This window comes from Oncorhynchus gorbuscha, unplaced genomic scaffold, assembly GCF_021184085.1.
Source record: "Oncorhynchus gorbuscha isolate QuinsamMale2020 ecotype Even-year unplaced genomic scaffold, OgorEven_v1.0 Un_scaffold_764, whole genome shotgun sequence".
Classification (NCBI taxonomy): domain Eukaryota; kingdom Metazoa; phylum Chordata; class Actinopteri; order Salmoniformes; family Salmonidae; genus Oncorhynchus; species Oncorhynchus gorbuscha.
The window spans coordinates 248026-271652 of NW_025745557.1; the positions used below are offsets into that span (position 1 = coordinate 248026).

Consider the following 23627-nt stretch of genomic DNA (forward strand, 5'->3'; position numbering starts at 1 on the left):
TTATGTTATTGTTAATGCTACATTGATATTGATTACTGCAGTGTTGGGTTTGGTACAATAAAGGCATTTGTGCACGTGACAATGAGAACTTAAAATGACTGCGTGTCTGTCTCCGTACTAACCGTTCGAATAGCAATACGTTTTTTGGGGGACGCACATTTTTCTCCTCTTTCACTCCTGACTGTGTTCAAATCAATGATGCCATAAAGGGTGGACTGGCAGCCATTGTGAGTGTACCCAAAGGAGCAATGCAGGAAGTGACAGTACGTCTAGCCATTAATGTAGGGTGTCCATCCTCTGCCCAGAGTGGGTGAAAACACGTTTTGGTAATGACATTTCACTTATGTTATAAAATACATTTTACCAAGACAAATATGATTCTTCATGTTTTGAATTGTTGAATGGGATCTTTCTCTAACATATCATTCACATTATATCCAAGAAGTTGGATTTTCTAACCTAATACAGCCGATAATAAGCCACGAGCTATGTTGACAGATGCGGTGCAGTTTTAATCGCCAAAACTTTTGAGGATTTTACATTTTGTGGTCGTTGTTGCCACGGGTCGCAAATAGCAAGATTAGTATGGCAATTGCTGAATTCAATGTAAAAGGCTTTGGAAATAAAAACCTTTGGGATACACTCAGTGCTCACAGATTTCACAGACATGCATGTGTTTTTGAAAAAGAACAGGAACTTTAAATGAATATGAACAGAGTATACTACACTGAACAAAGATAGATTTAGATGAATATGAACAGAGTATACTACACTGAACAAAGATAGAAACACAATATGCAGCAATCTGAAAGATTTTACTGATTTACAGTTTGTATAAGGAAATCAGTCAATTGAAATAAATTCACTGGGCCCTACTCTATGGATTTCACATGACTGGGAATACAGATATGCATCTGTTGGTCACAGATACCGTACAAAAAAGGTAGGAGCGTGGATCAGAAAACCAGTCAGCATCTGGAGTGACCACCGTTTGCTTCATGCAGTGCAACACATCTTTTTCACACAGAGTTGATCAGGCTGTTGATTGTGGCCTGTGGAATGTTGCTTAATCGCTTCCGGGTTGGAGCGAGTGGTCGCATCGGCACTTCGCTCCCGCGGGTAGTATAACTTTTTCATTACATTTCATTACATTTCATTATATTTCATTATAGAACAACGGTTTGATTTGTCTAATCTTAGCAATTTCTTCTCAGCTAGCTACATAGCCGTCTTTGTATCAAAGATAATTGCGTAATTATCGTATTTCGCCGTCCTAACGTAGTCTTCACTAGCCAGCTAGCTAACGCCCACTGATTAGCTGCACTGGAAAACTATTACACTCAACTGAACGACTTGATTAGTGTAGTGTTAGCTAGCTACATAGCTGTCTTTGCTGTCTTCGTATCTTCGTATCCAAGATAATTGTGTTGTTTAGGTTTAGAGTGTGTAGTCTTAGAGTGATTATCTTAATTTACCGAGGTTAGCTAGCCAGCTATTTGTCGTCCTTAACGTAGGAGACTCTGCTAGCTAGCCAACGCTAGCCAACGTCTTCTGAATAGAACTCAACAACCCGGTCGCATTCACAGGTAGTATCACATTTTCACTTCATTTCATTACAGTACAACGGTTTGATTTGTTTGATCGTAGCTAGCTACATAGCTAGCTACATAGCCGTCTTTGTATCAAAGATAATTGTGTAATCTAGAGCGATTTTCTAGGTTCGCTAGCCAGCTATTGTCGTTCTTTTAACGCAACGTAACGTAAACAACACTGCTAGCTAGCCAGCTTGCCCCCGAATAGCAACACTGCAGAAACTATTACACTCAACGGAACGACTTGATTAGTGTAGTGTCAACAACGCACCCACTGCCAGCTAGCCTACTTCAGCAGTACTGTATCATTTTAATCATTTTAGTCAATAAGATTCTTGCTACGTAGCTTAACTTTCTGAACATTCGAGACGTGTAGTCCACTTGTCATTCCAATCTCCTTTGCATTAGCGTAGCCTCTTCTGTAGCCTGTCAACTATGTGTCTGTTTATCCCTGTTCTCTCCTCTCTGCACAGACCATACAAACGCTCCACACCGCGTGGCCGCGGCCACCCTACTCTGGTGGTCACAGTGCGCACGACCCACGTGGAGTTCCAGGTCTCCGGTAGCCTCTGGGACTGCCAATCTGCGGTCAACAAGGCAGAGTTCATCTCAGCCTATGCCTCCCTCCAGTCCCTCGACTTCTTGGCACTGACGGAAACATGGATCACCACAGACAACACTGCTACTCCTACTGCTCTCTCTTCGTCCGCCCACGTGTTCTCGCACACCCCGAGAGCTTCTGGTCAGCGGGGTGGTGGCACCGGGATCCTCATCTCTCCCAAGTGGTCATTCTCTCTTTCTCCCCTTACCCATCTGTCTATCGCCTCCTTTTGAATTCCATGCTGTCACAGTTACCAGCCCTTTCAAGCTTAACATCCTTATCATCTATCGCCCTCCAGGTTCCCTCGGAGAGTTCATCAATGAGCTTGATGCCTTGATAAGCTCCTTTCCTGAGGACGGCTCACCTCTCACAGTTCTGGGCGACTTTAACCTCCCCACGTCTACCTTTGACTCTTTCCTCTCTGCCTCCTTCTTTCCACTCCTCTCCTCTTTTGACCTCACCCTCTCACCTTCCCCCCCTACTCACAAGGCAGGCAATACGCTCGACCTCATCTTTACTAGATGCTGTTCTTCCACTAACCTCATTGCAACTCCCCTCCAAGTCTCCGACCACTACCTTGTATCCTTTTCCCTCTCGCTCTCATCCAACACCTCCCACACTGCCCCTACTCGGATGGTATCGCGCCGTCCCAACCTTCGCTCTCTCTCCCCCGCTACTCTCTCCTCTTCCATCCTATCATCTCTTCCCTCCGCTCAAACCTTCTCCAACCTATCTCCTGATTCTGCCTCCTCAACCCTCCTCTCCTCCCTCTCTGCATCCTTTGACTCTCTATGTCCCCTATCCTCCAGGCCGGCTCGGTCCTCCCCTCCCGCTCCGTGGCTCGATGACTCATTGCGAGCTCACAGAACAGGGCTCCGGGCAGCCGAGCGGAAATGGAGGAAAACTCGCCTCCCTGCGGACCTGGCATCCTTTCACTCCCTCCTCTCTACATTTTCCTCCTCTGTCTCTGCTGCTAAAGCCACTTTCTACCACGCTAAATTCCAAGCATCTGCCTCTAACCCTAGGAAGCTCTTTGCCACCTTCTCCTCCCTCCTGAATCCTCCTCCCCCCCCTCCTCCCTCTCTGCAGATGACTTCGTCAACCATTTTGAAAAGAAGGTCGACGACATCCGATCCTCGTTTGCTAAGTCAAACGATACCGCTGGTTCTGCTCACACTGCCCTACCCTGTGCTCTGACCTCTTTCTCCCCTCTCTCTCCAGATGAAATCTCGCGTCTTGTGACGGCCGGCCGCCCAACAACCTGCCCGCTTGACCCTATCCCCTCCTCTCTTCTCCAGACCATTTCCGGAGACCTTCTCCCTTACCTCACCTCGCTCATCAACTCATCCCTGACCGCTGGCTACGTCCCTTCCGTCTTCAAGAGAGCGAGAGTTGCACCCCTTCTGAAAAAACCTACACTCGATCCCTCCGATGTCAACAATTACAGACCAGTATCCCTTCTTTCTTTTCTCTCCAAAACTCTTGAACGTGCCGTCCTTGGCCAGCTCTCCCGCTATCTCTCTCTGAATGACCTTCTTGATCCAAATCAGTCAGGTTTCAAGACTAGTCATTCAACTGAGACTGCTCTCCTCTGTATCACGGAGGCGCTCCGCACTGCTAAAGCTAACTCTCTCTCCTCTGCTCTCATCCTTCTAGATCTATCGGCTGCCTTCGATACTGTGAACCATCAGATCCTCCTCTCCACCCTCTCCGAGTTGGGCATCTCCGGCGCGGCCCACGCTTGGATTGCGTCCTACCTGACAGGTCGCTCCTACCAGGTGGCGTGGCGAGAATCTGTCTCCTCACCACGCGCTCTCACCACTGGTGTCCCCCAGGGCTCTGTTCTTGGCCCTCTCCTATTCTCGCTATACACCAAGTCACTTGGCTCTGTCATAACCTCACATGGTCTCTCCTATCATTGCTATGCAGACGACACACAATTAATCTTCTCCTTTCCCCCTTCTGAAGACCAGTTGGCGAATCGCATCTCTGCATGTCTGGCAGACATATCAGTGTGGATGACGGATCACCACCTCAAGCTGAACCTCGGCAAGACGGAGCTGCTCTTCCTCCCGGTGAAGGACTGCCCGTTCCATGATCTCGCCATCACGGTTGACAACTCCATTGTGTCCTCCTTCCAGAGCGCCAAGAACGTTGGCGTGATCCTGGACAACACCCTGTCGTTCTCAACCAACATCAAGGCGGTGGCCCGTTCCTGTAGGTTCATGCTCTACAACATCCGCAGAGTACGACCCTGCCTCACACAGGAAGCGGCGCAGGTCCTAATCCAGGCACTTGTCATCTCCCGTCTGGATTACTGCAACTCGCTGTTGGCTGGGCTCCCTGCCTGTGCTATTAAACCCCTTCAACTCATCCAGAACGCCGCAGCCCGTCTGGTGTTCAACCTTCCCAAGTTCTCTCACGTCACCCCGCTCCTCCGTTCTCTCCACTGGCTTCCAGTTGAAGCTCGCATCCGCTACAAGACCATGGTGCTTGCCTACAGAGCTGTGAGGGGAACGGCACCTCAGTACCTCCAGGCTCTGATCAGGCCCTACACCCAAACAAGGGCACTGCGTTCATCCACCTCTGGCCTGCTCGCCTCCCTACCACTGAGGAAGTACAGCTCCCGCTCAGCCCAGTCAAAACTGTTCGCTGCTCTGGCCCCCCCAATGGTGGAACAAACTCCCTCACGACGCCAGGACAGCGGAGTCAATCACCACCTTCCGGAGACACCTGAAACCCCACCTCTTTAAGGAATACCTAGGATAGGATAAGTAATCCCTCTCACCCCCCCCCCTTAAGATTTAGATGCACTATTGTAAAGTGACTGTTCCACTGGATGTCATAAGGTGAATGCACCAATTTGTAAGTCGCTCTGGATAAGAGCGTCTGCTAAATTACTTAAATGTAAATGTAAATATGTTGTTTGCTTAACTAGCTAGCTAGCTAGCTACAGATAAATTGGAAGATAACATACACTTAGGTTGGAGTCAATAAAATTCATTTTTCAATCACTCCACAATTTTCTGGTTAACAAACTATAGTTTTGGCAAGTCGGTTAGGACATCTACTTTGTGCATGACAAGTACTTTTTCCAACAATTGTTTACAGACATTATTTCACTTATAATTCACTGTATCACAATTCCACTGGTCAGAAGTTTACATACACTAAGTTGACTGTGCCTCAAAAAATGATGTCATGGCTTCAGAAGCTTCTGATAGGCTAATTGACATCATTTGAGTCAATTGGAGGTGTACCCGTGGATGTATTTGCAGGCCTTCCTTCAAATTCAGTGCCTCTTTGCTTGACATCATGGGAAAATCTAAAGAAATCAGCCAAGACCTCAGGAAACAAATTGTAGACCTCCACAAGTCTGGATCATCCTTGGGAGCAATTTCCAAATGCCTGAAGGTACCACGTTCATCTGTACAAACAATAGTACGCAAGTATAAACACCATGGGACCACTCAGCTGTCATACAAGAGCAAAGGATGCTGGAGGAAACAGGAAACAAAAGTATCTATATCCACAGTAAAACGAGTCCTATATCAACATAAGATGAAAGGCCGCTCAGCAAGGAAGAAGCCACTGCTCCAAAACCACCGTAAAAATTCCAGACTACGGTTTGCAACTGCACATGGGGACAAAGCTTGTACTTTTTGGAGAAATGTCCTCTGGCCAGATGAAACAAAAATAGAACTGTTTGGCCGTAATGACCATCATTATGTTTGGAGGAAAAAGGGGGAGGCTTGCAAGCCGAAGAACACCATCCCAACCGTGAAGCACAGGGGTGGCAGCATAACGCATAACGCAGCAGGACGCAAAGTTTTTTTGTTTGTCAGAAAAATCATTGACTAACTCACACGTTGAAAAGGGTGAGGAACATCAGAGGCTTCAGTGCAGGACAGGCTCATCATGGACGGATGGTGTTGGAGAAGAGCTCTACTCTTCCACTGAGGGCAGGACAGGATTTGACTGAGAAGGCAAAAACGTCAACACAGTTAGACAAAAGAACTAAGAATGAGCTAGTCCAAGCAGGGACTAAAATCACATTGATTTTTAATAATGTGATTGTGTTTGTGTATGTGATTGACTACATACAGTAATGAGAGAAAATTGACAGGGCTACTCACAATGCTTGAAAAGTAAACATTAAATGTGCCAATGGATGAGAGGGCACATGAGACACATGGCTTCAGTTCATATCAGAGAGTTTACACTGAAATTTCAGTGGAGTGGTCATCTCCTCTTAACCGTTTGATACGTACCAACAAAAGGGTGTGATCATTCTATAGTGGTCCCTCCCTCTCAAACCAGTGTGATTAGAACGCTTATTTAGAACATCCAGTTTCGATTGACACAACAGTCAGTGTTTGATCTGGCCACACTGCTTTTTCACAGAAACATTTAGCACAAACACAGTCCTAACAACATTACATCCTGAATGTGACCAGTTTATTTTTTGATGCAATGTTGAGACAAATCAAATCAAATTTTATTTGTCACATACACATGGTTAGCAGATGTTAATGCGAGTGTAGCGAAATGCTTGTGCTTCTAGTTCCGACAATGCAGTGATAACCAACAAGTAATCTAACTAACAATTCCAAAACTACTGTCTTATACACAGTGTAAGGGGATAAGGAACATGTACATAAGGATATATGAATGAGTGATGGTACAGAGCAGCATACAGTAGATGGTATCGAGTACAGTATATACATATGAGATGAGTGTGTAGACAAAGTAAACAAAGTGGCATAGTTAAAGTGGCTAGTGATACATGTGTTACATAAGGATGCAGTCGATGATGTAGAGTACAGTATATACATATGCATATGAGATTAATAATGTAGGGTAAGTAACATTATTAAGGTAGCATTGTTTAAAGTGGCTAGTGATATATTTACATCATTTCCCATCAATTCCCATTATTAAAATGGCTGGAGTTGGGTCAGTGTCAATGACAGTGTGTTGGCAGCAGCCACTCAGTGTTAGTGGTGGCTGTTTAACAGTCTGATGGCCTTGAGATAGAAGCTGTTTTTCAGTCTCTCGGTCCCAGCTTTGATGCACCTGTACTGACCTCGCCTTCTGGATGATAGCGGGGTGAACAGGCAGTGGTTCGGGTGGTTGATGTCCTTGATGATCTTTATGGCCTTCCTGTAACAACGGGTGGTGTAGGTGTCCTGGAGGGCAGGTAGTTTGCCCCGGTGATGCGTTGTGCAGTCCTCACTACCCTCTGGAGAGCCTTACGGTTGAGGGCGGAGCAGTTGCCGTACCAGGCGGTGATACAGCCCGCCAGGATGCTCTCGATTGTGCATCTGTAGAAGTTTGTGAGTGCTTTTGGTGACAAGCCGAATTTCTTCAGCCTCCTGAGGTTGAATAGGCGCTGCTGCGCCTTCTTCACGACGCTGTCAGTGTGAGTGGACCAATTCAGTTTGTCTGTGATGTGTATGCCGAGGAACTTAAAACTAGCTACCCTCTCCACTACTGTTCCATCGATGTGGATAGGGGGGTGTTCCCTCTGCTGTTTCCTGAAGTCCACAATCATCTCCTTAGTTTTGTTGACGTTGAGTGTGAGGTTATTTTCCTGACACCACACTCCGAGGGCCCTCACCTCCTCCCTGTAGGCCGTCTCGTCGTTGTTGGTAATCAAGCCTACCACTGTTGTGTCGTCCGCAAACTTGATGATTGAGTTGGAGGCGTGCGTGGCCACGCAGTCGTGGGTGAACAGGGAGTACAGGAGAGGGCTCAGAACGCACCCTTGTGGAGCCCCCGTGTTGAGGATCAGCGGGGAGGAGATGTTGTTGCCTACCCTCACCACCTGGGGGCGGCCCGTCAGGAAGTCCAGTACCCAGTTGCACAGGGTGGGGTCGCGACCCAGGGTCTCGAGCTTGATGACGAGCTTGGAGGGTACTATGGTGTTGAATGCCAAGCTGTAGTCGATGAACAGCATTCTCACATAGGTATTCCTCTTGTCCAGGTGGGTTAGGGCAGTGTGCAGTGTGGTTGAGATTGCATCGTCTGTGGACCTATTTGGGCGGTAAGCAAATTGGAGTGGGTCTAGGGTGTCAGGTAGGGTGGAGGTGATATGGTCCTTGACTAGTCTCTCAAAGCACTTCATGATGACGGAAGTGAGTGCTACGGGGCGGTAGTCGTTTAGCTCAGTTACCTTAGCTTTCTTGGGAACAGGAACAATGGTGGCCCTCTTGAAGCATGTGGGAACAGCAGACTGGTATAGGGATTGATTGAATATGTCCGTAAACACACCGACCAGCTGGTCTGCGCATGCTCTGAGGGTGCGGCTGGGGATGCCATCTGGGCCTGCAGCCTTGCGAGGGTTAACACGTTTAAATGTCTTACTCACCTCGGCTGCAGTGAAGGAGAGACTGCATGTTTCCGTTGCAGGCCGTGTCAGTGGCACTGTATTGTCCTCAAAGCGGGCAAAAAACATTGACAGAAGTGGTGACAGCATAACACAATCATCCAAACCGTCAAATGTAGGCTACATTAGTCCTAGCACTAACTGAGGAAAGACATAACACAATCATCCAAACCGTCAAATGTAGGCTACATTAGTCCTAGAGCTAACTGAGGAAAGACATAACACAATTATCCAAACCAGAAAATGTAGGCTACATTAGTCCTAGCACTAACTGAGGAAAGACATAACACAATTATCCAAACTGGAAAATGTAGGCTACATTAGTCCTAGCACTAACTGAGGAAAGACATAACACAATTATCCAAACTGGAAAATGTAGGCTACATTAGTCCTAGCACTAACTGAGGAAAGACATAACACAATTATCCAAACTGGAAAATGTAGGCTACATTAGTCCTAGCGCTAACTGAGGAAAGACATAACACAATTATCCAAACTGGAAAATGTAGGCTACATTAGTCCTAGCGCTAACTGAGGAAAGACATAACACAATTATCCAAACTGGAAAATGTAGGCTACATTAGTCCTAGCACTAACTGAGGAAAGACATAACACAATCATCCAAACCAGAAAATGTAGGCTACATTAGTCCTAGCACTAACTGAGGAAAGACATAACACAATCATCCAAACCAGAAAATGTAGGCTACATTAGTCCTAGCACTAACTGAGGAAAGACACAACACAATTATCCAAACCAGAAAATGTAGGCTACATTAGTCCTAGCACTAACTGAGGAAAGACATAACACAATTATCCAAACTGGAAAATGTAGGCTACATTAGTCCTAGCACTAACTGAGGAAAGACATAACACAACTGGTCATATTTAGAGAACTCCTGGCTGACATAAACCACAATATGAATTAGCTCATTGTAATTACTATTTATAATTATGAAGAGATCATCGGTTCACCTAATCTATGTCTCATAAAGACACGGCGGTTGGAACCAAACATCTCAAAAGGACAGAGTTCCACTGGTCTAATGTCCATTGCTCGTGTTTCTTGGCCCAAGCAAGTCTCTTCTGACAGGTGTCCTTTAGTCGTGGTTTCTTTGCAGCAATTCAACCATGAAGGCCTGATTCACGCCGTCTCCTCTGAACAGTTGATCTTGAGATGTGTCTCTTACTTGAACTCTGCGAAGCATTTATTTTGGCATTTATCTGAGGCTGCTAACTCTAATGACCTTATCCTCTGCAGCAGAGGTAACTCTGGGTCTTCCTTTCCTGTGGCGGTCCTCATGAGAGCCAGTTTCATCATAGCGCTTGATGCTTCTTGCAACTGCGCTTCAAGAAACTTTCAAAGTTCTTGAAATTCTCTAGATTGACTGACCTTCATGTCTTAAAGTAATGATATACTGTAGATTCACTTGGCTTATTTGAGCTGTTCTTGGCATAATATGGACTTGGTATTTCACCAAAAAGGGCTATCTTTTGAAAACCACCCCTACCTTGTCACAACACAACTGATTGGCTCAAACGCATTAAGAAGGAAAGAAATTCCACACATTAACTTTTAACAAGGTACACCTGTTCATTGAAATACATTCCATGTGACTACCTCATACAACTACTGTTCGCTGAAGGAGGCAAATGAGGTACAACACCTGTTCGGCCCCACGCCGTCCCAGTTCTGGGTTTGGTGAAGAATTAAAGGAATGAATACTTGCCTCGGGTTTATCATCTGTGTAAGGCAGAGCTTCCGGTGAGACAAGGTGTTCATTGGCCTTGCAGGCATGATTCTATTGTCCTTCAGTAGAGGGCACTAGTGTGCAAACTCCCCATAGCTGTGTTGTACCTCGTTTCCCTCCTTCAGGTTAAACAGTGCATAGGGCATTCACCTTACACACACACACATGCAATGCACCCCTCCAGGTACTCCTGTTCCATTTCCCCCTGCACACACACACACACACACTTCCAGCACTATACATCCCCCTCGATAGAAATCTGATATGTTCATCCCGAGGCCCTGGCCCTTCTCTTCTCTCTAAAAACTACAGTCTATTTTTGCTCCATTTTATCGGAGCCTTGACTTCCTTGACAGCCAGTCGGTGCATTGTCCCCTATCTAAACTGGGTGTAGAGCTCATTTTGTCTGTCTCCCTCTCCGTCTCTCTGTCTGTGTCTCGCAGGGGCTGAGGAATGCCGGCAGAACCACGAGACGCTCATTTGCCCCCTCTGTAGAACCAAGTGGAAGTCCCATGATTTTTACAGGTAATTTTAAGATGTACGCGGTCTCGGATCTAGGAACTCCTGGTCAAGACTCCTGGAGTGGGGGTTGAATTCAGCAGCCTACCAGCTGGTTGTGTGAAAGGCGGGGGAAGTGGCTTCATATTTGTTTCTGGGAGGAAAGGAAACATCTGCCTCAGTCTGAGATGTCAGAACAGCTTTTCCGTTTTGCAAATCTCATGCGAGCTGAATGCGAGTTATGGTTAACTTAAAGTTAGCTAACTATTAAATGGTTTATAAGCTATTTATACTGTATGCTCACAAAGTGTTAATGATTTAAACTAGAGCATTTAGTGTGGAAGTGCACTCAAACCTGTGATGGATTTATTGTAGGCTACGTCAATGGCGCACAGTAGCCTGGAGACAGGAAAGAGCCTTGAGTGTTTAGCGGTGAGATAAGCTATATTAGACTATGCCTCACATAGACATTTACATTTACATTTAAGTCATTTAGCAGATGCTCTTATCCAGAGCGACTTACAAATTGGTGCATTCACCTTATGACATCCAGTGGAACAGTCACTTTACAATAGTGCATCTTAAACTTAAGGGGGGGGGGGTGAGAGGGATTACTTATCCTATCCTAGGTATTCCTTAAAGAGGTGGGGTTTCAGGTGTCTCCGGAAGGTGGTGATTGACTCCGCTGTCCTGGCGTCGTGAGGGAGTTTGTTCCACCATTGGGGGGCCAGGGCAGCGAACAGTTTTGACTGGGCTGAGCGGGAGCTGTACTTCCTCAGTGGTAGGGAGGCGAGCAGGCCAGAGGTGGATGAACGCAGTGCCCTTGTTTGGGTGTAGGGCCTGATCAGAGCCTGGAGGTACTGAGGTGCCGTTCCCCTCACAGCTCCGTAGGCAAGCACCATGGTCTTGTAGCGGATGCGAGCTTCAACTGGAAGCCAGTGGAGAGAACGGAGGAGCGGGGTGACGTGAGAGAACTTGGGAAGGTTGAACACCAGACGGGCTGCGGCGTTCTGGATGAGTTGAAGGGGTTTAATGGCACAGGCAGGGAGCCCAGCCAACAGCGAGTTGCAGTAGTCCAGACGGGAGATGACAAGTGCCTGGATTAGGACCTGCGCCGCTTCCTGTGTGAGGCAGGGTCGTACTCTGCGGATGTTGTAGAGCATGAACCTACAGGAACGGGCCACCGCCTTGATGTTGGTTGAGAACGACAGGGTGTTGTCCAGGATCACGCCAAGGTTCTTGGCGCTCTGGGAGGAGGACACAATGGAGTTGTCAACCGTGATGGCGAGATCATGGAACGGGCAGTCCTTCCCCGGGAGGAAGAGCAGCTCCGTCTTGCCGAGGTTCAGCTTGAGGTGGTGATCCGTCATCCACACTGATATGTCTGCCAGACATGCAGAGATGCGGTTCGCCACCTGGTCATCAGAAGGGGGAAAGGAGAAGATTAATTGTGTGTCGTCTGCATAGCAATGATAAGAGAGACCATGTGAGGTTATGACAGAGCCAAGTGACTTGGTGTATAGCGAGAATAGGAGAGGGCCAAGAACAGAGCCCTGGGGGACACCAGTGGTGAGAGCGCGTGGTGAGGAGACAGATTCTCGCCACGCCACCTGGTAGGAGCGACCTGTCAGGTAGGACGCAATCCAAGCGTGGGCCGCGCCAGAGATGCCCAACTCGGAGAGGGTGGAGAGGAGGATCTGATGGTTCACAGTATCGAAGGCAGCCGATAGATCTAGAAGGATGAGAGCAGAGGAGAGAGAGTTAGCTTTAGCAGTGCGGAGCGCCTCCGTGATACAGAGGAGAGCAGTCTCAGTTGAATGACTAGTCTTGAAACCTGACTGATTTGGATCAAGAAGGTCATTCAGAGAGAGATAGCGGGAGAGCTGGCCAAGGACGGCACGTTCAAGAGTTTTGGAGAGAAAAGAAAGAAGGGATACTGGTCTGTAATTGTTGACATCGGAGGGATCGAGTGTAGGTTTTTTCAGAAGGGGTGCAACTCTCGCTCTCTTGAAGACGGAAGGGACGTAGCCAGCGGTCGGGGATGAGTTGATGAGCGAGGTGAGGTAAGGGAGAAGGTCTCCGAAAATGGTCTGGAGAAGAGAGGAGGGGATAGGGTCAAGCGGGCAGGTTGTTGGGCGGCCGGCCGTCACAAGACGCGAGATTTCATCTGGAGAGAGAGGGGAGAAAGAGGTCAGAGCACAGGGTAGGGCAGTGTGAGCAGAACCAGCGGTGTCGTTTGACTTAGCAAACGAGGATCGGATGTCGTCGACCTTCTTTTCAAAATGGTTGACGAAGTCATCTGCAGAGAGGGGGGGGGGAGGATTCAGGAGGGAGGAGAAGTTGGCAAAGAGCTTCCTAGGGTTAGAGGCAGATGCTTGGAATTTAGCGTGGTAGAAAGTGGCTTTAGCAGCAGAGACAGAGGAGGAAAATGTAGAGAGGAGGGAGTGAAAGGATGCCAGGTCCGCAGGGAGGCGAGTTTTCTCTCCATTTCCGCTCGGCTGCCCGGAGCCCTGTTCTGTGAGCTCGCAATGAGTCATCGAGCCACGGAGCGGGAGGGGAGGACCGAGCCGGCCTGGAGGATAGGGCACATAGAGAGTCAAAGGATGCAGAGAGGGAGGAGAGGAGGGTTGAGGAGGCAGAATCAGGAGATAGGTTGGAGAAGGTTTGAGCGGAGGGAAGAGATGATAGGATGGAAGAGGAGAGAGTAGCGGGGGAGAGAGAGCGAAGGTTGGGACGGCGCGATACCATCCGAGTAGGGGCAGTGTGGGAGGTGTTGGATGAGAGCGAGAGGGAAAAGGATACAAGGTAGTGGTCGGAGACTTGGAGGGGAGTTGCAATGAGGTTAGTGGAAGAACAGCATCTAGTAAAGATGAGGTCGAGCGTATTGCCTGCCTTGTGAGTAGGGGGAAGGTGAGAGGGTGAGGTCAAAAGAGGAGAGGAGTGGAAAGAAGGAGGCAGAGAGGAAAGAGTCAAAGGTAGACGTGGGGAGGTTAAAGTCGCCCAGAACTGTGAGAGGTGAGCCGTCCTCAGGAAAGGAGCTTATCAAGGCATCAAGCTCATTGATGAACTCTCCGAGGGAACCTGGAGGGCGATAAATGATAAGGATGTTAAGCTTGAAAGGGCTAGTAACTGTGACAGCATGGAATTCAAAGGAGGCGATAGACAGATGGGTAAGGGGAGAAAGAGAGAATGACCACTTGGGAGAGATGAGGATCCCGGTGCCACCACCCCGCTGACCAGACGCTCTTGGGGTGTGCGAGAACACGTGGGCGGACGAAGAGAGAGCAGTAGGAGTAGCAGTGTTGTCTGTGGTGATCCATGTTTCCGTCAGTGCCAAGAAGTCGAGGGACTGGAGGGAGGCATAGGCTGAGATGAACTCTGCCTTGTTGACCTCAGATTGGCAGTTCCAGAGGCTACCGGAGACCTGGAACTCCACGTGGGTCGTGCGCGCTGGGACCACCAGAGTAGGGTGGCCGCGGCCACGCGGTGTGGAGCGTTTGTATGGTCTGTGCAGAGAGGAGAGAACAGGGATGAACAGACACATAGTTGACAGGCTACAGAAGAGGCTACGCTAATGCAAAGGAGATTGGAATGACAAGTGGACTACACGTCTCGAATGTTCAGAAAGTTAAGCTACGTAGCAAGAATCTTATTGACTAAAATGATTAAAATGATACAGTACTGCTGAAGTAGGCCAGCTGGCAGTTGTTGACACTACACTAATCAAGTCGTTCCGTTGAGTGAAATAGTTTCTGCAGTGTTGCTATTCGGGGGCTAGCTGGCTAGCTAGCTAGCAGTGTTGTTTACGTTACGTTGCGTTAAAAGAACGACAATAGCTGGCTAGCGAACCTAGAAAATCGCTCTAGACTACACAATTATCTTTGATACAAAGACTGCTATGTAGCTAGCTATGTAGCTAGCTACGATCAAACAAATCAAACCGTTGTACTGTAATGAAATGAAGTGAAAATGTGATACTACCTGTGAATGCGACCGGGTTGTGAGTCTATTCGTAGACGTCGGCTAGCTGTTGGCTAGCTAGCAGAGTCACCTACATTAAGGACGACAAATAGCTGGCTAGCTAACCTCGGTAAATTAAGATAATCACTCTAAGACTACACACTCTAAACCTAAACAACACAATTATCTTGGATACGATGATACGAAGACAGCAAAGACAGCTATGTAGCTAGCTAACACTACACTAATCAAGTCGTTCAGTTGAGTGTAATAGTTTCTCCAGTGCAGCTAATCAGTGGACGTTAGCTAGCTGGCTAGTGAAGACTACGTTAGGACGGCGAAATACGATAATTACGCAATTATCTTTGATACAAAGACGGCTATGTAGCTAGCTGAGAAGAAATTGCTAGGATTAGACAAATCAAACCGTTGTGCTATAATGAAATATAATGAAATATAATGAAAAAGTTATACTACCCGCGGGAGCGAAGTGCAGATGCGACCACTCGCTCCAACCGGAACCGGAACCATAGCTAACAGTGTGTCAATACATTAGCATTTTAGCATGGCACTAGGCTATATTAGACTATGCCTCACATAGCTAACAGTGTGTCATTACATAAGCATTTTAGCATTGCACTAGGCTATATTAGACTATGCCTCACATAGCTAACAGTGTGTCATTACATTAGCATTTTAGCATGACACTAGGCTATATTAGACTATGCCTCACATAGCTAACAGTGTGTCATTACAGTCAACTCAGTCTGTGTAGCCATTTGTTAGCAATTTAGTTAGCTATTTAGTGGTCTTATGGCTTGGGGATAGAAGCTGTTCAGGAGCCTGTTGGTGTCAGGCTTGATGCACTGGTACAGCTTGTTGAGCGGAAGCAGAGAGAACAGTCTATGGCCTGGATGGCTGGAGTCTTTTTAACAATTTTCCAGGCTTTCCTTTCACACTGCCTGATTTAGAGGTCCTGAATAGCAGGGAGCTCTGCCCCATTGATGTACTGGGCTGACACAACACCCTCTGTAGAGCCATGCGATCGAGGGTGGTGCTATTGCCATATCAAGTGGTGATGCAGCCAGTCAAGATGCTCTCAATGGTACAGCTGTACCATGTTTTGAGGATTTGAGGGTGCCAAACATTTTCAACCACCTGAAGGGGAAGAGGTGCTGTCGTGCCTTCTTAACGACTGAGCTTTCAACCCACTGGGCGGCAGTGGAGGGGTTGCAGTGCAGCGGTCAGTGGACTGGCAGTCCTTGGTCTTACTGACGTTGAGGGAAAGGTTGTTGTTCCTGCACCATACTGCCAGTCCACTGACCTCCTCCCTGTAGGCTGTCTCATCGTTGCCGGTGATCAGGCTACCACCGTCGTGTCGTGAGCAAACTTGATGATGGTGTTGGAGTCATGCGTGGCCATGCAGTCGTGGGTGAACAGGGAGTACAGAAGGGGACTAAAGGGGTCTACAGACAAACGCAAACAGTGCTGACGGAGCGTAGTGCAGTGTTGCAATGTCGTTTTCCATCACAAAAGGGGTGGCTCCTTGTTATACGCTTCGTCATTTGACACAGTTTTTTTCTACCTGGAAATTGAGACCCGACACATCACTCCTTGCGATGACTGAGGGGCAGTACTAAGTGAAGTCCTGCCCCTGTGTCTACATCACATATTTCCCAGTATCATTTCTAGTATAAACTCAGAACCAATGAACATTCTTATACTTTGCTTCTACTCTATTCTTCTCAAGCTTCCTTTTTTGTGCTTTTTTCAAAGATTTTCTAAGCGTAATTATGTCTGTCCAGTTTTGAGGAGCGTCTGTGCAAGCTGGTGAGACAATAAGAGAACCTTTACTACCCTTCGATGGGGTTGTATTTGGACAAGCATGCAAAAGACGACAGTTGGAGGGAGATTTCACGAAATTTGAACACCAATACTGACGTCAAAGAAGCATTGAAAAATATTTGGAGCCAGTATGTTCTGAAAAGGGTGAAGGAGATGAGGAGTGGGGTTGCCACTGGTGTGTGTGTCCCACCGTTTGTCAGACAACAGGATTGGCTCGGTGTTCACGTGAAATATCGTCAGACAGACACCAATATGCCGATACGGTATGTACTCGTCATACATCCAAGTGTATTTGTACAGTGTGTGTCTTTGGGATCTTATGTTTAGCAGACCTAGTTAGAACATGTAAAATGAGCTCTTTTCTGGATGGGAGAAATTGTGAAAATATTCAGTGCCTGTGTTGTTATCATAATGATTAGCAGGGCAAGTTCAAACATCTGACACAGGCACTGTGGTGTGCGCTAATTAGATTGAGAAGTTTATGAAATCATCTATTTTGGGTAAACATTTTAACTCAAAGGAGCCAATGGAGATGTTTTAAGATTTCTTGCACTGTATTCTAATGTATTCACCATCTGCTTGTAGGTGTTGGAGGGTGGTGGTGTGTTGGACAGTCCAGAGACAGAGCTGAGCCCTGAGGGCCAATCTACCGGATTGTTCATCGCCCCTTTATTCATCATCTCCCCAACCTGGTTCATCACCTCTCAGGCCCCTCTACCCTACACCCAGGCCCTTCTCACCAACACCCATCCCACCGTCCAGGCGCACCCTTGCTCTCTGCCCTGCAACTCCATCAACCTCCGCCCCATCTCCCGACCCAGCTCTAGTGGTAGGAAGAGGAAGACAGCTGAGGGTCTTTCAGACACTGACATGATGCAGCAGGTGGATGACTTGAAGAAACATCAACAGGAGTTCCAGAAACAGCAGCAGTGTCCAGTAAAGTCTGTCTACGACACCATGGACGGTGTCTAGTCCTGCTGATCAACATCTCCCGTTTTTTCATCCTCATTCACATGTTGCTGGTATTTACTTTTGTGTTTTTTTCTCTTATTTCCCCTTTTATCACATTTTTTTGTACATTTCCTCTTGTGATGGTAAATAAATATCTAAAAGGTCTGCAAATGTATTTGTCTAGTTATTTTTACTTGTGGCAGAAAATATTACTGTTTTGAATCAGTCACTCAGAAAACTTGTACTGCTTTGTACATGAGCTGTCTAGATGAGGTTAATGTTTTAGGGGTCTGCTCTTAATGTCTACAGCTGGACACTCACCCATGCACTAAGGTCTCCATTGAAAGGACACTACACATGACCATGTACAACCTTGTTATGTAGATGAGGTTAATGTCTCGAAGGTCTAGCCTTGTTGTCTACAGCTGGACAGCCATTCTCACCCATGTACCATAGCAGAAAAGTCCCCATTTTAAGGCCACTACACATAACACAAGGTTAGGTCAATGTCTTGACGGTCTAGCCTCCCAAAAAGTGACTGTCATTGTAGATTATTGTCATCTTTATTGTGATTTGTAAAGTGTAAAAAGAAAAACCGCAAAACCAAGTGTGTAAGTCACAACATGAAATAATCAACCAGAAGAATAGAACATACAGTATCAGTCAAGTTTGGACACACTTACTCATTCAAGGGCATGTTTTATTTTGTGGCTATAGAGTAGTGTCGTAAAGCATAAAAAAATAAAAAGCTTAAATATCACATTTACATAAGTATTCAGACCCTTTACTCTGTACTTTGTTGAAGCACCTTTGGCAGCGATTGCTGCCTCCAGTCTTCTTGGGTATGATGCTACAAGCTTGGCACACTTATTTTTGGGGAGTTTCTCCCACTCTTCTCTGCAAATCCTCTCAAGCTCTGTCAGGTTGGATGGGGACCGTCGCTGCACAGCTATTTTCAGGTCTCTCCAGAGATGTTTGATTGGGTCTAGGCTCTGACTGGGCCACTCAAGGACATGCAGAGACTTGTCCCAAAGCCACTCCTGCGTTGTCTTGGCTGTGTGCTTAGTGTCGTTGTCCTGTTGGAAGGTGAACATTCACACCCAATCTGAGGTCCTGAACACTTTGGAGCAGGTTTTCCTCAAGGATCACTCTGGACTTTGCTCCGTTCCTCTTTCCCTCGATCCTGACTAGTCGACAAGTCCCCGCCGCTGAAAAACATCCCCACAGCATGACGCATCACTATGCTTCACCATAGGGATGGTGCCAGGTTCCTCCAGACGTGACACTTAGCATTCAAGCCAAAGTGTTCAATCTTGGTTTCATCAGACCAGAGAATCTTGTTTCACATGGTCTCAGAGTCTTTAGGTGCCTTTCGGCAAATTCCAATCGGGCCGTCATGCACCTTTTACTGAGGAGTGGTTTCCGTCTGGTCACTCTACCATAAAGGCCTGATTGTTGGAGTGCTGCAGAGATGGTTGTCCTTCTAGAAGATTCTCCCATCTCCACAGAGGAACTCTGGAGCTCTGTCAAAGTGACCATCGGGTTCTTGGTCACCTCCCTGACCAAGGCCCTTCTCAAAAGAATGCTCAGTTTTGCTTTAGGAAGAGTCTTAGTGGTTCTAAACTTCTTCCAATTAAGAATGATGGAGGCCACTGTGTTCTTGGGGACCTTCAATGTCGCAGAAAAGTTCTGGTGTCCTTCCCCAGATCTGTGGCTCGACACAATCCTGTCTCAAAGCTCTACAGACAATTCCTTCGAACTCAAATCAAATCAAATCCAATCAAATTTATTTATATAGCCCTTCGTACATCAGCTGATAACTCATAGCTTGGTTTTTGCTTTGACATGCACTGTCAACTATGGGACCTTATATAGAAACTTGTGTGCCTTTCCAAATCATGTCTCATCAATTGAATTTACCACAGGTGGACACCAATCAAGTTGTAGAAACATCTCAAGGATGATCAATGGAGACAGAATGCACTTGAGCTCAATTTCGAGTCTCATAGCAAAGGGTCTGAATACTTATGTAAAATATTATTTCCGTTTTGGTGTTTAACAAATTTGCAAACATTTTCAAAAACCTTTTTTCACTTTGTCATTATAGGGTATTGTGTGTAGATTGAGGAGGAAAAATATTGATTTAATCCATTTTAGAATACACCTGTAACGTAACAAAATGTTGAAAAAGTCAAGGGGCCTGAATACTTTCCGTGTCAAGAAGAGCCTCAGCCCTTCTTGTTTGGTGAGCTACTCTGGCTCCCCAAGCCCACTAGTGGATATACTGTACACTACACAAGGCTGACTTCCTCTCTGGATGGAACGAAACGAAAAGAGTCCGCTGAAACAAATAGTGATTCCACCCACGTGAACGCACACACGTACAATACGTCAACGGAGTGGAGCCTTACGCACACAACCCTCTGTGCCCCCATGTTGAGGTTCTGCCTACCCTCACCACCGGGGGCTGGCCCGTCAGGAAGTCCAGGATCCAGTTGCAGAGGGAGGTGTTCAGACCCAGAGTCCTAAGCTTTAACTTTATTGCCCCTAGTGGCGAAGGAGACGTGTTTATGGAAGTTGGGCATAACAGAAAGCAGCCTCCGAATGTACAGCACCAGTCAAAAGTTTGGACACTCCTACTCATTCAAGGGTTTTTCTTTATTTTGACTATTTTCTACAATGTATAATAATAGTGAAGACGTCAAAACTATGAAATAACACATTGAATCATGTACTAACTGAAAAAGTGTTAAACAAATCGAAATATATTTTATATTCTTCAAAGTAGCTAACCCTTTTGCCTCGATGACAGCTTTGCACACTCTTGGTATTCTCTCAACCAGCTTCACCTGGAATGCTTTTCCAACAGTCTTGAAAGAGTTACCACATATACTGAGCACTTGTTGGCTGATTTTCCTTCACTCTGCGGTCCAAATCATCCCAAACCATCTCAATTGGGTTGAGGATCGGGTGATTGTGGAGGCCAGGTCATCTGACGCAGCACTCCATCACTCTCATTTTTGATCAAATAGCCCTTACACAGCCTGGAGGTGTGTTAGGTCATTGTCCTGTTGAAAAACAGATGATAGTCCCACTAAAAGCAAACCAGATGGGATGACGTATCGCTGCAGAATGCTGTGGTAGCCAATCTGGTTAAGTGTTCCTTAAATTATAATTAAACCACAGACAGTATCACCAGAAAAGCACCATCATACCTCCTCCTCCATGTTTCACTGTGGGAACTACACATGCAGAGATCAACCGTTCACCTACTCTGCTTCTCACAAAGACACAAATCTCAAATTTGGACTCATCAGGCGAAAGGACAAATTTCCACTGGTCTAATGTCCATTGCTCGTGTTTCGTGGCCCAAGCAGGTCTCATCTTCTCATTGGTGTCCCTTAGTAGTGGCTTCTCTGCGGAAATTTGACCATAAATTTGCTTGCTGCCGACACGGAGCCCCGTCGATCCATCATGACTGGTCTGCCTACGTAACCGTCCGAGGGGGTTACAACAGGCTCTCCCGTTGCTTCGTCCCCCTAAGGCCCATCTGCTAGCCTACTATCCCCGACCTGCTAGCTGTCTGAATTGCTGTGTCCCGGATGTCCTTGCAGTGTCTGAATCCTGGCTGGCCACCAAAATCCAGAAATTTCCATCACTAACTATAACATTTTCCGACAAGATAGAACTGCTAAAGGGGGCGGAGTTGCAATCTACTGCAGAGATAGCTGCAGAGTTCTGTCATATTATCCAGGTCTGTGCCCAACAATTCGAGCTTCTACTTTTAAAAACCAGAAACAAGTCTCTCACCATTGCCGCATGTTATAGACCCCCTTCATCCCCCAGCTGTGCCCTGGACACCATATGTGAATTGATCTCCCCCCATCTATCTTCAGAGTTCGTACTGTTAGGTGACCTAAACTGGGACATGCATAACACCCTGCTGTCTTACAATCTAAGATAGATGCTCTCAATCTCACACAACCTACCAGGTACAACCCTAAATCCGTAAACATGGGCACCCTCTCAGATATCATCCTGACCATCTTGCCCTCCAAATACACCTCTGCTGTCTTCAACCAGGATCTCAGCGATCACTGCCTCATTGCCTGCATGCGTAATGGATCCGCGGTCAAACGACCACCCCTTATCACTGTCAAACGCTCCCTAAAACACTTCAGGGAGCAGGCCTTTCTAATCGACCTGGCCCGGGTATCCTGGAAGGATATTGACCTCATCCCGTCAGTAGAGGATGCCTGGCTGCTCTTTAAAAGTGCTTTCCTCTCCATCTTAAATAAGAATGCCCCTTCCGAAAAATGTAGAACTAAGAACGGATATAGCCCTTGGTTCAGCCCAGACTTGACTGCCATTGACCAGCACAAAAACATCCTGTGGCGTTCTGCATTAGCCTCGAATAGCCCCCACAATATGCAACTTTTCAGGGAAGTCAGGAACCAATATACTCAGTCAGTTAGGAAAACTATGGCTAGCTTTTTCAAACAGAAATTCGATTCCTGTAGCGCTAATTCCAAAAGGTTTTGTGACACTCGAGAATAAGAGCACCTCCTCCCAGCTGCCCACTTCACTGAGGCTAGGAAATACTGTCACAACCAATAAATCATAATAATAATGATAATCGATTATTTCAAGAATAATTTTTCCACGGCTGGCCATGCATTCCACCTGGCTACCCCTACATCTCAGGATCCCCTGCAGCAACAATGTCGCTCTTGCTGCTGGTGATTATCTGATCCACCTCTACGCAGACGACACCATTCTGTATACATCTGGCCCTTCTCTGGACACTGTGTTAACATACCACCAAACGAGCTTCAACGCCATACAACACTCGTTCCGTAGCCTCCAACTGCTTTTAAATGCTATTCGACAACAAAGCCTCCCTCACTCATGCCGCCAAACATACCCTTGTGAAATTGACTATCCTACCAATCCTTGATTTCGGCAATGTCATTTACAAAATAGACTACATCCAGTTTGCTGAGTAGAGTGTTGGAGGCTATCACAGAGCCATCCGTTTTGTCACCAAAGTCCCATATATTACCCACCACTGTGACCTGTATGCTCTCATTGGCTGGCCCTCACTACTTATCCGTTGCCAAACCCACTGGCTGGGTTATCTATACGTTTTTGCAAGGTAAAGCCCCGCTTTATCTCAGCTCACTGGTCACCATAGCAACACCCACCCGTAGCATGCGCTCCAGCAGGCATATTGCACTGGTCATCCCCAACGCCAACTCCTTCCTTTGGCCGCCTTTCCTTACAGTTCTCTGCTGCTAATCACTAGAACAAATAGCAAACATCTCTGAAGCTGGAGTCTTATATCCCCCTCTCTAACTTTAAGCATCAGCTGTCAGAGCAGCTTACCGATCACTGTACCTGTACACACCCTATATGTAAATAGCACAACAAACTACCTCATCCCCATATTATTACTAACCCTCTTGCTATTTTGCGCCCCAGTATCTCTACTTGCACATCATCATCTGCACATATATCACTCCAGTATTAATGCTAAATTGTAATTATTTTGCCTCTAGGGCCTATTTATTGCCTACCTCCCTACTCTTCTACATTTTCACACACTGTACATTGGTTTTTCTATTTTTCTTTTCTTTTGTGTTATTGACTGTACGTTTGTTTATGTGTAACTCTGTTGTTGTTTTTGTCGCACTGCTTTGCTTTATCTTGGCCAGGTCGCAGTTGTCAATGAGAATTTGTTCTCAACTGGCCTACCTGGTTAAATAAAAGTGAAATAAAAAAAGTCCTGATTCACGCAGTCTCCTCTGAACTGTTGATGTTGAGATGTGTCTGTTACTTGAACTCTGTGAAGCATTTTTTAAGGGTGCTCTTTCTACGTCTGGTAACTCTAATGAACTTCTCCTCTGCAGGAGATGTAACTCTGGGTCTTCCATTCCTGTGGCGGTCCTCATGAGAGCCCGTTTCATCATACTCTTCATTGTTTTTATAACTGCTCTTGAAGAAACGTTAAAAGTTCCTGAAATTTTCCAGATTGACTGACCT

General features: G+C 46.6%; 1 pseudogene; it reads left to right on the forward strand.

Annotated features, from left to right (window-relative positions):
- The window catches only part of LOC124019201, a 71541-nt pseudogene that overhangs the window by 20146 nt on the left and 27768 nt on the right, over positions 1-23627 (forward strand).